General features: G+C 50.9%; 1 protein-coding gene across 1 annotated transcript in view; it reads right to left on the reverse strand.

The window, feature by feature from the left end:
• Window positions 1-10,490, reverse strand: part of eif2b1 (eukaryotic translation initiation factor 2B, subunit 1 alpha) — a 1,065,098-nt gene that overhangs the window by 889,049 nt on the left and 165,559 nt on the right. The window lies entirely within an intron of this gene.

Consider the following 10,490-nt stretch of genomic DNA (forward strand, 5'->3'; position numbering starts at 1 on the left):
CCTCCTCTGAGGAGGGAGAGAGGGGCAGAAGGGAGAGGAGGCCAAGGGTCCCAATGCAGCTCTCAGGGGAGGGTCCTGTGGGAGGAGAGGCGCAGGCACAAGGGGTGCTGGGCCAGCAGGGAGTCCAAGGTGGAAGGGGCTGCAGAAGACACCACTATCCTGCTGCCAGGGTTTACAGGCAGCGATGCAGCTACCTCAATATGCCCGAGGTGCAATGTCGAAAGAGGATCCGCCTCTCCAGGGAGACAGTGGCCTCCATTTGTCACATGATTGGGCCTGAGATCAGCTCCGACTGTGTGCGTGGACACCCCATACCAGTGGCTCTGAAGGTCACAGTGACCCTCAACTTCTCTGTCTCCGGCTCTTTCCAGGGGTCAGTGGGGGAATCTGTGTGGAGTGTCCCAATCAGCTGTCCACGGTTGTGTCAAGCTGGTGACTGAATCTCTGTTCAGGTGGATACTGACATTTATTCATTTCCACACGGATGAGACCAGCCAGACAGACCGAGCCAGAGGCTTCGCGGCCATTGCTGGCTTCCCCCGTGTCCAGGGTGCTATAGACTCTACACATGTGGCCATCAAGGCGCCAGCGGGTGAGCCCGGTGCCTTTGTCAACAGGAAGGGCTTCCACTCCATGAACGTGCAGATAGTGTGTGATCACAGGATGCAGATTCTACAAGTCTGTGCAAGGTACCCAGGCAGCTCCCACGACGCCTACATCCTCAGACACTCCCAGGTGCCGGGGCTCTTCAGTGCTCCAGCCCGGCTGGATGGATGGCTGCTGGGTGACAAGGGCTATCCCCTCAGAAGGTGGCTCATGACCCCTCTCCACCATCCAAGAACAGAAGCTGAGCAGCGGTACAATAGGAGCCTCCACGAGGGCGGTGATAGGGAGGACCATCGATCTTCTGAAGATGTGCTTCTGATGCCTGGACCATTCAGGGACAGTACGACAATACCCCCCAGAGCGGGTATCACTGATTGTGGTTTCATGCTGTGCTCTCCACAATCTGGCACTGGCAAGGGGGAACCCACTGGAGGAAGAGGATCTTGAGGCAGCTCCACAGGCCACAGAGGATGAATCCAGTAGTGATTCAGGAGAGGAGCACAGTGAGGAGAACACTGAGGGTGTGGAGGCAGATCCCAGGAACCTCCAGGGAGACAGGGACACCAGGGACACTTTGCTCCTTCAGCTCAGGCTGCCAAATAAGAACCACCACCTCATGCCAGGGCTGCCGTCTCCATCCTGGATCACAGAAATCACCCTTTCCCTTGCCCCCAAGATACACTCAGTGCCTGTGTGATAAAGTTTCAGTCACCCACGTCCAGCATTACACACTGGCCTACCCTGCACCTATAAAACAAATGAGGCATACTCAGGCCAATAGCACAAAAGTAAATTTAATATAATGTAGGAACTCATAGATTATGAACACAATAATATCAGGTGTTAATGGTCACACCATTAAAGAAATGAAAAAAAAGGCAGAACAGAAGATCACCCCTGATCAGTCCCTCTTGTGCTCATGGTCATAGTCACAGAGTTCGACAGCACAGGAAAAGGCCCTTCGGCCCATCGAGTCTGCGGCAGTCAAACAGGTACCTAACTATTTTAATCCCATTTTCCAGCACTAGGCCCATAGCCTTGTATGTCATGGCATCGCAAGTGCACATCCAAATACTTCTTCAATGTTGTGAAGGTTTCTGCCTCTACCACCCTTTCAGGCAGTGAGTTTCAGATTCCCACCACCCTCTGGGTGAAAAAATTCTTCCTCACATCCCCCCTAAACCTCCTGCCCCTTACCTTAAATCTATTCCCCCTGGTTATTGATCCCTCCACCAAGGGGAAAAGTTCCTTCCTGTCTACCCTATCTATGCCCCTCATAATTTTATACACCTCAATCATGTCCCCCGTCAATTTGCTCTGCTCCAGGGAAAATAACCCCAGTCTATCCAATCTCTTATATTCTATGCCTCGGCTAATAAGGGCAAGTATCCCATATGCCTTCTTAACCACCTTGTCTACCTGTCCCTCTACCTTAAGGGACCGGTGGACATGCACACCATGGTCACTCTGATCCTCGGTACTTCCCAGGGTCCTACCATTCATTGTGTATTCCCGTGCCTTGTTTGTCCTGCCCAAGTGCATCACCTCACACTTATCCGAATTAAATTCCATTCGCCACTGATCACCCCATCTGACCAGCCTGTCTATATCCTCCTGTAACCTAAGGCTATCCTCCTCACTATTTACCACCCCACCAATTTTTGTGTCATCCACGAACTTACTGATCAACCCTCCTACATTCAAGTCTAAATCATTTAGATATACCACAAGCAGCAAGGAACCCAACACTGATCCCTGTGGAACCCCACTGGACACAGGCATCCAGTCACAAAAACACCCCTCGACCATCACCCTCTGCTTCCTGCCACTCAGCCAATTCTGGATCCAATTTGCCAAATTGCCTTGGATCCCATGGGCTCTTACCTTCGTTATCAGTCTCCCATGCGGGACCTTATTAAAAGCCTTGCTGAAGTCCAAGTAGACTACGTCAAATGCATTGCCCTCATCTACACACCTGGTCACCTCTTCGAAAAATTCAATCAAATTGGTCAGACATGACCTCCCCTGAACAAAACTGTGCTGACTGTCCTTGATTAATCCCTGCCTCTCCAAGTGTAGATTAATTCTGTCCCCCAGAATTGCTTCCAATAGTTTCCCCACCTCTGAGGTTAGACTGACTGGCCTGTAGTTCCCTGGTTTATCCCTTCCTCCCTTCTTGAATAACGGTACCACATTGGCTGTCCTCCAGTCCCCTGGCACCTCTCCTGTTGCCAGAGAGGTATTGAAAATTATTGCCAGCGCCCCTGCTATTTCCTAATTTCTTTAATTACATCACAGTCCTCCTGCCTGATTTCCATACCCACGTCGTCCCTCTCACTTGTGAACACAGACACAAAGTATTCATTTAGAGCCCTACCTACGTCTTCCGGTTCCACATGCAAATTACCATTATGATCCTTAATGGGCCCTACTCTTTCCCTAGTTATCCTCTTACTCTTAATGTACTTGTAAAATAATTTTGGATTTTCCTTTATCTTACCTGCCAATGTTTCTTCATGCCCCCTTTTTGCTCTCCTAATTTCCTTTTTAAGTTCCCCCCTACACATTGTATACTCCTCTAGGGTTTCTGCTGTTTTGAGCCTCGGTATCTGCCATAAGCCTCCTTTCTTCTCTTTATCCAATCCTGTATATCCCTCAACATCCAGGGTTCCCTGGATTTGTTGGTCCCACCCTTTGTCTTTCCTGGAATATGTTGGCCCTGCACTCTCCCATTTCCTTCTTGAATGAGTCCCACTGCTCTGACGCAGATTTACCTAAAAGTAGCTGCTCCCAGTCCACTCTGGCCAAATCATATCTGATCTTATTAAAATCGGCCTTCCCCCAATTTAGAACTCTGATTTCTGGCCCATCCTTGTCCTTTTCCATAACAATCTTGAATCTATCGGAGTTATGAACACTATCTGCAAAATGCTTCCCCACTGATACCTCTACCACTTGCCCGGCTTCATTCTCTAAAATTAAGTCCAGGACCGCCCCCTCTCTTGTAGAGCCTTCTACGTACTGACTTAAAAAGCTCTCCTGGATGCATTTTAAGAATTCTGCTCTCTCTAAACCTATCACACTATGACTAACCCAGTTAATGTTGGGGAAGTTGAAATCCCCCATAATTACTACCCGATTATTTTTACACTTCTCTGAAATTTGCCTACATATCTGCTCTTCTATTTCTCTCTGACTGTTTGGGGGCCTATAGCACACTCCCAGCAATGTGATTGCTCCTTTTTGTTTTTAAGTTCTACCCATATGGCTTCATTTGAGGAGCTTTTTAAGATGTCATCCCTCCTTACTGCTGTAATTGATTCCTTGATCAATATTGGAATCCCCCCTCCTCATTTACCTCCTTCCCTGTCTCGCCTGAAGACCCTATATCCTGGAATATTGAGCTGCCAATCCTGCCCCTCTCTCAACCATGTCTCTGTGACAGCAATGACATCATACTTCCATGTGTTAATTTGTGCCCTCAACCCATCTGCCTTATTCATCAGACTCCTTGCATTAAAATAAATACCATCCAACCTTGCCAAACTCCCTTGTGCCTTAACTGCCCTAATTTCTTTGCCTTCTAGACTCACTTGCTCTTTCTTCTAATTTTGGCTGAGCAACTCCCCCTGCTAAACCTCCTCTCAGGATCCCATCCCCCTGCCAAGTTAGTTTAGACCCTCCCCAACGGCACTAGCAAACCTCCCCGCAAGGATGTTGGTCCCATTCCGGTTTAGGTGCAACCCGTCCACCTTGTACAGGTCCCACCCGCACCCAGAAACGGTCCCAATGTCCCAGGAATCTAAAGCTCTGCCTCATGCACCATCTCTCCAGCCACGCATTCATCTGGACTAACCTCCTATTTCTATACTCGCTGGCACGTGGCACTGGAAGTAATCCAGAAATTACTACCTTTGAGGTCCTGTTTTTAATCTGTTTCCTAGCTCCCTAAATTCTGCTTGCAGGACCTCGTCCCTCTTTCTACCTATGTCGTTAGTACCAATATGTATCTCAATCTCTGTCTGTTTGCCCTCCCTCTTTAGAATGCCCTGCAGCTGTTCAGTGATATCCTTGGCCCTGGCACCAGGGAGGCAATATACCATCCTGGAGTCACGTCTACAGCCGCAGAAACGCCTGTCTATTCCCATTACTATCGAGTCTCCTACCAATATTGCTCTTCCCCTCATTTTCCTCCCCCTCCCTGTGCAGCTGAGCCACTCTCAGTGCCATGAGCGTGGCTGCACTCCCCAGAGGAACCGTCACTCTCACCGTTTCCCAACACAGAAAAACGGTTCTCGAGCGAGATGCACCCTGGGAATTTCCTGACTACCTGCCTGACACCTTTCTTCTGACTGATGGTCACCCATTCCCTCTCTGTCTGCACTTCCATAAGCTGTGGGGCGACCACGTCTAAAAATGTATTATCCACAAAACTCTCAGCCTCACGGATGCACCTCAGTGCCTCCAGCTGCTGCTCAAGCTCCGAAATTCAGAGCCCAAGTAGTTGCAGCTGGTGGCAATTCCTGCACAAGTGGTCGGTCAGAACACAAGGAGTGCCTAGGACTTCCCACATGTTGCAGGTGATACATAACACGGGACTGAGCTGCCCTGCCATGCCTCTCTTTGAGAAAAAAATTCCTTACTTTAAGTGAAATACGGTAAAAAAATTATTTATGTACTTTAAACAAAAACTAGAACTCTTACCTTTCCTTAGCTTAATCTATTTTAAACTGGAGAAAAACACTTCCCCACTACTCACCAATCAGCTCTCACCTTTGTGCTGACGTCACTTTTTGAAGCTTCCCCGCACTCGCGCTGGTTCTGATCTCTCCACTGCTCTCTCGCGCTGTCTTGTGATGTCACTCATTATTTTCAATAAGAACTGACTGCAGGACACTCTTCCCAGACTGCTTCACCACGATGCTGACTGCAGGACACTCTTCCCATACTGCTTCACCATGATGCTGACTGCAGGACACTCTTCCCATACTGCTTCATCATGATGCTGACTGCAGCACACTCTTCCCAGACTGCTTCACCATGATGCTGACTGCAGGACACTCTTCCCATACTGCTTCACCACGATGCTGACTGCAGGATACTCTTCCCATACTGCTTCACCATGATGCTGACTGCAGGACACTCTTCCCAGACTGCTTCACCGCGATGCTGACTGCAGGACGGTCTTCCCAGACTGCTTCACCACGATGCTGACTGCGGGACGCTCTTCCCAGACTGCTTCACCGCGATGCTGACTGCAGGACCCTCTTCCCAGACTGCTTCACCGCAATTCTGAGTGTGCGACGCTCTTCCCATACTGCTTCACCGTGATGCTGACTGTGGGTCGCTCTTCCTAGACTGCTTCACCGCGATGCTGACTGCAGGACTCTCTTCCCAGACTGCTTCACCGCGATGCTGACTGCGGGACCCTCTTCCCAGACTGCTTCACCACAATTCTGAGTGTGCGACGCTCTTCCTGTACTGCTTCACCGTGATGCTGACTGCGGGTCGCTCTTCCTAGACTGCTTCACCGTAATGCTGCCTGCAGGACGCTCTTCCCAGACTGCTTCACCACGATGCTGACTGCAGGACCCTCTTCCCAGACTGCTTCACCGCAATTCTGAGTGTGCGACGCTCTTCCCATACTGCTTCACCGTGATGCTGACTGCGGGTCGCTCTTCCTAGACTGCTTCACCGCGATGCTGACTGCAGGACTCTCTTCCCAGACTGCTTCACCGCGATGCTGACTGCGGGACCCTCTTCCCAGACTGCTTCACCGCAATTCTGAGTGTGCGACGCTCTTCCTGTACTGCTTCACCGTGATGCTGACTGCGGGTCGCTCTTCCTAGACTGCTTCACCACGATGCTGACTGCAGGACTCTCTTCCCAGACTGCTTCACCGTGATGCTGACTGCAGGGCGCTCTTCCCAGACTGCTTCACCGCGATGCTAACTGCAAGACACTCTTCCCAGGCTGCTTCACCATGATGCTGACTGCGGGACACTCTTCCCAGACTGCTTCACCACGATGCTGACTGCGGGACCCTCTTCCCAGACTGCTTCACCGCGATGCTGACTGCAGGACCCTCTTCCCAGACTGCTTCACCGCAATTCTGAGTGTGCGACGCTCTTCCCATACTGCTTCACCATGATGCTGACTGCGGGTCGCTCTTCCTAGACTGCTTCACCGCAATGCTGACTGCAGGACTCTCTTCCCAGACTGCTTCACCGCGATGCTGACTGCGGGACCCTCTTCCCAGACTGCTTCACCGCAATTCTGAGTGTGCGACGCTCTTCCTGTACTGCTTCACCGTGATGCTGACTGCGGGTCGCTCTTCCTAGACTGCTTCACCACGATGCTGACTGCAGGACTCTCTTCCCAGACTGCTTCACCGTGATGCTGACTGCAGGGCGCTCTTCCCAGACTGCTTCACCGCGATGCTAACTGCAAGACACTCTTCCCAGGCTGCTTCACCATGATGCTGACTGCGGGACACTCTTCCCAGACTGCTTCACCACGATGCTGACTGCGGGACACTCTTCCCGGACTGCTTCACCACGATGCTGACTGCGGGACACTCTTCCCAGACTGCTTCACCACGATGCTGACTGCGGGACACTCTTCCCAGACTGCTTCACCACGATGCTGACTGTGGGACCCTCTTCCCAGACTGCTTCACCACGATGCTGACTGCGGGACGCTCTTCCCAGACTGCTTCACCATGATGCTGACTGCAGGACACTCTTCCCAGACTGCTTCACCACGATGCTGACTGCGGGACGCTCTTCCCAGACTGCTTCACCGCGATGCTGACTGTGGGACCCTCTTCCATTTCCGTGTCTTACATTTCCAAATGCTACGCCTTGGTGCCGCCACCCCCACCCTCTTGCTGCCACCAACATTGGGGGCAGCCTGCTGACTCTGCTGTCTTCTTGGCCTTAATGACCTTGGTGGTCATCCTCTGGCCCCTGGACCTTGTGCGGGCACCGCCTGAGAAGGAGCGGCCAGTGCCATGGCTGGCATCTCCCCAGTCACTACAGCTTCATCAGATGCCACTGGCAGAGGGGCGGAGGAGCTGCTGTCATCATCCGGAGTGCCCTGAGAGGAGTCCGCAGAAGGATGTCTCATCCAATCTCCCACACGGACACTGACCACCTGAGGTCATTGCCTATGTGAGAGCTGCAGGTCCGAGCACAACACCAGGAACCCCTGATTCTGTCCCTGGAGCTGCCTCTCCATGAGAGTCACCACTCAATGGAGGAGGCAGTGCGCTTGACCATGAGGGTCAACGCAGTGCTCATGCTCCACATGGACTCCTCCACAACAGAGACCATGGCACGCTGACCCTCATGGACCTTCGCCAGATCCTCCTGCACACCCTGCTGGACATCCAACATCTGCCGCCTAATGGATGACTCCAGAGGCTCATCAACTGCCTTCGACCCAGCATCGCCCTGGCCCCCAGCAGTCCTCCTACTGCCGGTGCCCTGGGCACTCTCTGCCTCCGCCTGCACCTCAAGCGAGTGTGAAGTGCCCTCACCAATGTGCACCAACATTCTAGCTGCCGATCTAATGCCCACCGAGGTGCTGGTGTTTGCGCTGGTGCTTGGTTCAGAGAGTGGGTGTGACGCAGGTACAAATGAAGCCTGGTGGTCCTCCAGCGTCAGAGCAAGTGCGTGCTGGCGAATCTAAGGGAGAACAAGGACATGTCATTAGTTAAAGTCATCACACTGTCACTGTGCATGCCAGGCACCCTGGTGAGACAATGGAGATCTACATCATGGTGCCACTGTCTTTCAATGATCAATGGGGACTCAGGTTTGAGGCTCCCATCAATGAAGAGACTACACGAGAATGTTTGCACAATCCGAAACTCTCACCTCCGTGCCCTGCACTCTTCCCTTCGCCTGGCACCCCCACCTCTCCATGCCTGGTTGATCGAGGCGCACGGGCACCTCTCCAGCTCAAGGCCGTCCTGCTCATACTGGCAGAGGGTGAGGAGGTGTGTGAGTTCCCTGCCTGTCCGTGACCTCTCTATGTTATTATGGGATGTCTTCTCCTGAAATGACAGAGGACCATTGACTAGTCCGCTCTCTACCTGCTGCGCCATTGCAGCCTGGCCAATCCCAGCTGAGGAACACCTTTCAGGGCACATCCGAGTCGTGGCCCTCAAGCTGCAAGGCACTCAGCCCAAGCAACCAGGGCTCATCCCCTTGGCAGCTCTGGCATCATTGCCAGTTGGCACTTGACTCTAACACCCCTGAGCTCCATGGCGGGATGGCCATCCCAAAACACTTCAGCACACTGACCCACGCCAACACGGTAGTTATCTTTTCTGAGTGCAGCAGGTCATTGATGCGCTTTGGGCACTGCACCCAGGTGTGCCGCACCACATCATGGCTGTTCACCCAGGCTGCCACCTCCTCCTATGCCCTCTTTGTGAGGTGTGGTGACCTCCTCTTTCCATCTCTGGGGACAAGGGTGTCCCTTCTGGCAGCCACCTCCTCTGGGAGGGCAGCGAGGTACTCGTTGGGAAACAGGGGGGGCGGAGTGGCTACCCGACCTGCCCTCCCACCTGGCATCTACATCTTTGTTTGCAGCCATGTCAATGCAGCAACTCTGATGCTGGTAGCCTCCCTGGGGCAGCCTGCGCCATTTTTAAACCACCCGCCGGGTTGGCATTGGACCCAGTGGCCAACAGGCTCCCATCTTCTCGGGTGTTCTGCAGCCAGTGTGAAAGCACGGTGCAGTCCGATCACCGGAGTCGGTCAGCTTCCCGAATACTCCTGCTCGTACTCCCCGAGTCCACCCAACCAGGGCAAAGTCCTGCCCATACATACACATGGCACATATACATACACACATACACACATATACATACATATACATGGCACATATACACACACACACACATACACACATACATACATACACATGGCACATATACACACACACATACACACACATACATACATACACATGGCACATACACACACACATACACACACACACATACACACATATACATACATACACATGGCACATACACACACACATATACACACACACATACACACATATACATACATACACATGGCATACACACACACACATACATACACACATACATACATATACATACATACACATGGCACATATACACACACACATACACACATATACATACATACACATGGCATACACACACACACATACATACACACATACATACATATACATACATACACATGGCACATACACACACACACATACACACATATACATACATATACATGGCACATATACACACACACACACATACACACATACATACATACACATGGCACATATACACACACACATACACACACATACATACATACACATGGCACATACACACACACATACACACACACACATACACACATATACATACATACACATGGCACATATACACACACACATACACACATATACATACATACACATGGCATACACACACACACATACATACACACATACATACATATACATACATACACATGGCACATATACACACACACATACACACATATACATACATACACATGGCATACACACACACACATACATACACACATACATACATATACATACATACACATGGCACATATACACACACACATACACACATATACATACATACACATGGCACATATACACACACATACACACATATACATACATACACATGGCATACACACACACACATACATACACACATACATACATATACATACATACACATGGCACATACACACACACACACACACACACACATACACACACACACATATACATTCACACACACACATACACACACACACACATATACATACACACAC

The sequence above is a fragment of the Cetorhinus maximus genome, chromosome 12, assembly GCF_964194155.1.
Source record: "Cetorhinus maximus chromosome 12, sCetMax3.hap1.1, whole genome shotgun sequence".
Lineage (NCBI taxonomy): Eukaryota > Metazoa > Chordata > Chondrichthyes > Lamniformes > Cetorhinidae > Cetorhinus > Cetorhinus maximus.